Source organism: Molossus molossus, unplaced genomic scaffold (assembly GCF_014108415.1).
Source record: "Molossus molossus isolate mMolMol1 unplaced genomic scaffold, mMolMol1.p scaffold_m16_p_12, whole genome shotgun sequence".
Lineage (NCBI taxonomy): Eukaryota > Metazoa > Chordata > Mammalia > Chiroptera > Molossidae > Molossus > Molossus molossus.
Window position 1 is genome coordinate 9,317,042 of NW_023425347.1, and position 6,841 is coordinate 9,323,882.

The following is a 6,841-nucleotide window of genomic DNA, read 5'->3' on the forward strand; positions in this document are numbered from 1 at the left end:
ATCTTTGTGATATATGGCCTTTATTATGTTGAGGTATGTTCCCTCTTTTCCCACTTTGCTGAGAGTTTTTATTAGAAATGGGTGCTGGATTCTGCTGAATGCTTTTTCTGCATCTAGTGATATGATAATGTCGTTTTTATCTTTCATTTTGTTTATGTGATGTATCACATTTATTGATTTGAGAATATCGTACCAGCCCTGCATTCCTGAAATAATTCCAACTTGGTCATGCTGTATGATCTTTTTAATGTATTGCTGGATCTGGTTGGCTAATATTTTGTTGAGGATTTTCTAATTCCAAAGCCGGATAAAGACACTACAAAGAATATCCTTGATGAACATAGATGCTAAATATGTTCATCAAGGATATTCTTTGTAGTGTCTTTATCCGGCTTTGGAATTAGAATAATGTTGATCTCATTTAAAAAGTTTGGAAGTCTTCCCTCTTCTTGAAGTTTTTGAAATAGTTTGAGAAGGATAGGTGTTAGTTCTTCTTTGACTATTTGGTAAAACTAACCTTTAAATCCATCTGGTCTAGGTCTTTTTTTTTTCCTCACCTGAGGACATTTTTGCATTTATCTTCAGATAGAGTGGGAGGGAGAGAGAGAGGAAGTGAGACATTTATTTCGTGAAACACTTAAAGTTTAGGTCAGTGGGAAATATTTTAATTAAAGAATTGTACATTTTCTTCCCACACATCTCGCTTTGTATTAGGAAATGATGTTGTGATCCATTTCATTACAATTTACAAAATATTTAGAAGAAAATATTAAAAATAAACACAAAAGACAAGATGGGGTGAAATAAACTGTCCCTCCCCCCAACAACCACAAAAAAATCTCTACTCCAGTGCCCACAGCACACAAGAGAATAAAAAACAAATAAGTTTAACAAATATCCCCCTGACCACAAGTTCTAATGAAGTGGAGAGGGCAAGAAACAGGATTAAATGGTGGTATGAAAGGGAATGGATGTTAGCAGAACTGCTCCAATAACCAACCTATTCTGAGTACATGACCTTCTCTTATGTGCAGTGAATTGCAAACAAGGCTAAACTTTAAGATATTCCTTCAAGTGAAATGAGAAAATACCCTGACAGTGAAGGTAGCTCTTTTGCCTAAGTTTCCCAAGAGCCTCTTTTCCCATGAACCAGTTATGTGAACAGAACGTGTTCGGGCATCAAAAATTGTCACAGCAGCCCTTCCATCTCTTTCATAAAAGCTTCACACACATCATCCTTAGTTTGTACTGAGATGGGAACAGATGGACCAGATTTGGGGGCTGCTTTGGCAAGAGGCACAGCAGAATCACCCTCTGACTTTCTTTGTGGAGCGGCAGTAGCCCCTTTATTCTCCCAACAGACCCTCAGTGCACTGGGCACGAATCGAGTAATCTCAGCCTTGGGATTAGTGATCTGTGGCTTGGTACTCTAGCTTTCTTCTCAATGATGGCTGTGCTCATGTCATCCAACTTGGGCCGCTGAATCAAGTTGAGTGGAGCACTTAAAACTCCTGGGTTGGGCAAAGGAGCTGGTGGGAAAAGCCCAGGTGGGGCAGGTCCGAGTGGAGGCACCAAAGGTGGGTGCATCATGCCAGGGCGAGGTGGAGGGGTACCTGGAGGTGCAGGAGGAGGTAGCTTTGGTGGGGGTCCCTGAGGAAGAGAGCCAGGAGGCAGACCTGGGGGAGGGCCAGGGGGGTCGGCCTGGTGGTAGTCCTGGAGGTAAAAGTTGGGGTAAAGGCCCTCGGAGTCCTGGCATTCCAGGTGGTCTGAGGAATGGAGGAGGTCCTGGAGGTGGTCCAGGAGGAAGGCCTGTAGGTGGTCCAGGTGGCCGTAAAGGTGGAGGAGGAGGTGGCCCAAGGGGAGGTGGTCCTGGCATGGGAGGTGCTTGTATCTGAGAAGGGGAAACAGACTGTAGGGGAGCTTGTTGCTGTGAAGCAGCAGATGTGCCATCAGAAAGAGATTCCTCTTTATGCTGCTCTTGTGATTGCTTTTCTGCCTCAGAATTATCAGAATCACCTTCATCATCGTCCTCTGAAAATTCCTCTACTTCTCGTCCCTCCTCGGGGACTTACTGACCTGCCATTTGAAGCATTATGGCTTGAAGAGGAGTCAGCTCCTTAATGTTTTTCTTTTTCTTTCTTGATTTCCCAGGTATATCTGCAAATTGTACACTCAAACCTGATTTTATTTTCTTCATTGTTGTTTCTTTCATCATCATCACGGTGCACAAATTCATCCCCTTCACTTTCTCCATCTGATCTGTCAGTGTCGCTGTCATCAGTACTGTCATCATGCTTATCTTGATCCATGTCCTCAGGATAGCCATCATCTTCACTGGTGCTGGAAACATCATCATCATGACTCCGCTGAGCAAGTTCAGGACTATATATAACATATCTTCATCTCACCAACAAGGGGAAATATCTAGGGCAAAGCCCACTTTATGGCCATACATTTTTCAAGACTAGAGGAGGAGGTGGACAAGGGGGTGTCAGGGGGAAAACGTGGAACAACCTGTCCAAGAAGAGGAAGAATAGAAACTGCCTTAGTTGGAGTCAATAGGCTGAAGTCTTCTTAAGGATGGAGGGTGGCTGGGCACCAGGAAGTGGAATGTCCTGGATCAAGATGTTGGAAGGAGCATGCGACATATCTGGCAAAGGAATATTATCCACTTTCACATGTTGAACATTCTTCACAGCATCAAAATATTGGCTAAGTTGAGCCCTCTTCTGTTTATATTCTACTTCTAGCTTTCTCAGTTCTTTGTAAATATCTGGATTCTCTTTTTCATAGAGTTGTAGAATATGCTCAGAGGTTTCACGCAGCTTCTTACACTTGTCTTTCAGCACCTTTTCATTTAACTGTGGCTGTTGCACTCGGTTAAACTCCATTTCATCTAATTTCTCCACGTCCCGGATAACCTGTTTGGGATCCTTCATCTTTAAAACCGCAACTCATACCATCATGCACTGTTTTTTCGTTCTTCTTTAATTCTCTCTTCTGGGCTTCCTTTCAAGCTTGGTCTGTGGGGTTCATAAATGTCCCACTCTTGGTGGATGATGCAGATCTTCGTCCCATGTTGACAATCTGTATGGTTCACTTGTTCATTTAAAAAAGAAAATCCAGCCCTGGCCAGTTTTGCTCAGCGGTTAGAGCGTCAGCCTGCGGTCCGAAGAGACCCGGGTTCGGTTCCCGCTAAGGGCACGTACTTCGGTTGCAGTTTGTCCCTGGCCCTGGTTGGTCGTGCGGGTGGCAGCCACTCAATGTGTCCCTTCACGTCGATGTTTCTCTCTCTCTCTCCCTTTTTCTCTCCTCTCTCTCCCTCCCACTCTATCTGTACAAAAAATGGAAAAATATCCTCGGGTGAGGATAAAAAAAAAAAAAAAGAAAATCCAGTTATCAAGACAAGAATGTCCAAACTCTTCTGCTAGGCTCTGGGACTGCAAGAAGCCGGGAGGGGACGATTCTCAGCCTCTTTCACTTACTAAGGGCCTTCACCTCAGCTCCTGGTCAGCTATCCAGCAACCACCATCTTGAAACCTCATGCCCCTCCACCGTTGCTACCTCTATCCCTTCACTTTCAAAGTGTGGAGTCTTTTGTTCTGAGGTGGGTCTTTTGTAGACAGCATATATATGGGTCATGTTTTCTTATTCATTCAGCTCCCCTATGTCTTTTGATTGGAGCCTTTAATCCATTTACATTTAAGATTATTATTAATAGGTATTAATTTATTGCCATTTTTTCCTTATGCCTATGATCCTCTCTCCGTCTATTTTTTTTTTTTTTTTTTTACAACAGTCCCTTTAGCACTTTTGGCAGTGCTTGTTGGTGGTAATAAACTCCTTTTGCCTTTTTTGTTTTGTTTTTCTTTTTGTCTGGGAAACTTTTTGTTTCACCTTCCATTTTGAATGGTAGCCTTGCTGGCTAGAGTAAACTTGGTTTCAGATCCTTGCTTTTCATTACTTTGAATGTGTCATGCCATTCCCCTCTGGTCTGTAGTGTTTCTGTTAAGAAATCAGATGTGAGCCTTATGGGAGCTCCCTTGTAGGTTACTGACTGTCTCTCTTTTGCTACCCTTAAGATTCTCTCTTTGTCTTTAATATTTGTCATTTTAATTATGACGGGTCTTGGTGTGTATTTCTTTGTGTTCCTCTTGACTAGGACTCTCTGTGCTTCCTGAACTTCTGTGACTTTTTCCTTCACCGGGTCAGGGAAGTTTTATGTCATTATTTCTTTACACAGGTTCTCTATCCGTTGCTCACTCTCTTCTACCTCTGGTACCCCTATGATGTCGATGTTGTTCCATTTCATATTGTCCCAAAGTTTCCTTAAACTGTCTTCATCCTTTTTATGTGTTTTTTCACTTTGGTGTTCTAATTGTGTGTTTTTGTCTACCTTGTTTTCCAAATTGCTTATTCAATCCTCTGCTTCACCAAGCCTGCTTTTAATTCCTTCCAGTGTATTCTTTTTTTTTAATCCTCACCAGAAGACATTTTTTCCATTTTTTGTTCAGATAGAGTGGGAAAGAGAGAGAGGAAGAGAGAGAAACATCAACGTGAAAGGTACACATCGAGTGGCTGCCACCCACACAGTCCAACCAGTGCTGGGACAAACTGCAACCGAGATATGTGCCCTTAGCGGGAACTGAACTTGGGTCTCTCTGGATCACAGGCCGATGCTCTAACCACTGAGCCAAACTGGCCAGGGCTTCCAGTGTACTCTTGATGTCAGATACAGTATTCTTCACTTCCACCTGGGTTATTCATTGTCTTTATGTCCTTTTTCATGCTGATGTAGTTCCTACTAAGTTTCTTGTAGTTTCCATTAAGTTCCTTTAGATCTCACTAAGTTCCTTGAGCATCCTTATAAGAATTACGCTGAACTCTATGTCTGATATGTTCTTTACCTCCATCTCATTTAGGTTTTTTTCTGGAGATTCCTCCTTTTCTTTAATTTGAAGGTTGCTTATTTGTCTCCCCATTTTATTTGTTTCTTTGTGTGTATTTCCATGTATATAAGATATAACTTATTACTCCCAGTCTATGTTGGATGACCTTTTGTAATAAATGTCCTGTGGGACCCAGTGGCATGGTCTCCTTGAACTTATGAACTTGATGCTCTAGAAGTGACCCTTTTGTGGGTTATTAGGACTCTCCTGGTGTAATTGGGTCTTGATTGTTGTTTTCCTGTTCATGGGTGGGATCTTTTCTTAGGCTGGCTAACTGTGAGGCTCAACCCTAGTCAAGTCATCAAGCTGTTGTACAGGTGCAGTCTCGAGGTGGCTTCTGTCCTTCTTTGTTTAAAATTCTCTTCTTTAGCCAGACCCAAGCTGGCATTTCAGGGTAAATATTCCCCAATTTATTTCTTATTCCAGTTAGACTCTGGGAGGACATGGGAGAAAGATCTACTTACTCCATTGCCATATTCCTTCCTCTACCTTAGAGTCTTCACAAAACATGCAAGTATGGCCCTGGCTGGTTTGGCTCAGTGGCTAGAGCGTCAGCCTGCAGTCCAGAGACACCCGGGTTCAGTTCCTGCTAAGGACACGTACCTCGGTTGCAGTTTGTCCCCAGCCCTGGTTGGGTTGTGTGGGAGGCAATCACTTGATGTGTCCCTTTCACGTCTATATTTTTTTCTTTCTCTCTCTTCCTCTCTCTCCCTCCCACTCTACTTTAACAAAAAATGGAAAAATGTCCTCGGGTGAGGAAAAAAAAATGCAGATATGTTGGCCAACTGAAATCATTTTAGCAAGCCCCTGGCTGCAGCCTCAAGTTCTTTGGGACAGGAACAGCATTGGTGGCAGCAACTGGTAGTGTGGACTGAGGAAGATGGAGAGAATCCTGTGTGTTAGAAGCCATCATCAGCTAGCTCATTCCCCCAACATGATCTTAACTATTATACAATTTGGTACCAAGAGGGGGATTCTAGATGCAGTTTTTTGAAATCTGTGTGACCACAGGTGACAAGGACTCAATATTGCAGGCTGGATAGCTGGTGACTCCTATTATTTCAACTGCAAAATAGTTAGCAAAACTATTAATTGTCAGCAACGCTGTACAAGATGAAAAGAAAAATCAGCAATACTGATCCTGCCTTCATCTAAAATTTTGATATTTAGTTCATTCAAGATTTTTTTTGCATAAATTTTTATTTTTTAAATATCTTGTTGAAATTTTATTTATCTATATTTTGATTATTAAGGTTTTTAATGTGCCCCTTTAAATTTTGAATTTGAGGTGAGTGTCTCACCCCAGTTTCAATCTTGCCCATAGAATATCACACCTTCCAAGGGCATATCAGTAGGAGAGATTCAGAATACTTACATGGGTTCGTAACCTCTAACACTTTCAACAAAGTTCTACAAGAGAGAAATTAATTTCAGTGGTAGCTATAGGCAGAGATGAAGGGGATAACTTTGTAAAATGAGACTCTTTTTGTCTGTGTTCTACAATGTAAATGCACAAAGAGTTAATCATTTAGAATTTCTGAGCTGAAACTGTCAACTGAGTCTACAGCCTAAACTCACTATATCATAAGCAGTTACATGAAAGTGACAGCCTGTGGCCACAAATTTTTTTAAGCAACTTCCTTTAGGTTATCTCTGTTGGACAACAGGAGCCTTCACAGCAGCAATGTCAAATTAAGGTTTTTATCTTCCCACTTAAGTCACTAGATGGCCTCAAGGAAGCAACCATCATATTGAAAGAAAAGTAGTTGGGCAGAGCACAGAGGCTATTAATTCAGTCTTCAGGTTCAAACCCTTACCTAGACAGGTTTTTATTTGTGATTATTTGCACAAGAAACTGACTAAAGCCAAATAGAAGGAAAGCTTAAACTTTT

At 41.8% G+C, this 6,841-nt stretch overlaps 1 pseudogene; it reads right to left on the reverse strand.

Annotated features, from left to right (window-relative positions):
- Window positions 1-1,189: 1,189 nt before the first annotated feature.
- On the reverse strand, window positions 1,190-3,078 carry LOC118627105 (annotated as a pseudogene).
- Between the last annotated feature and the right edge of the window lie 3,763 nt (window positions 3,079-6,841).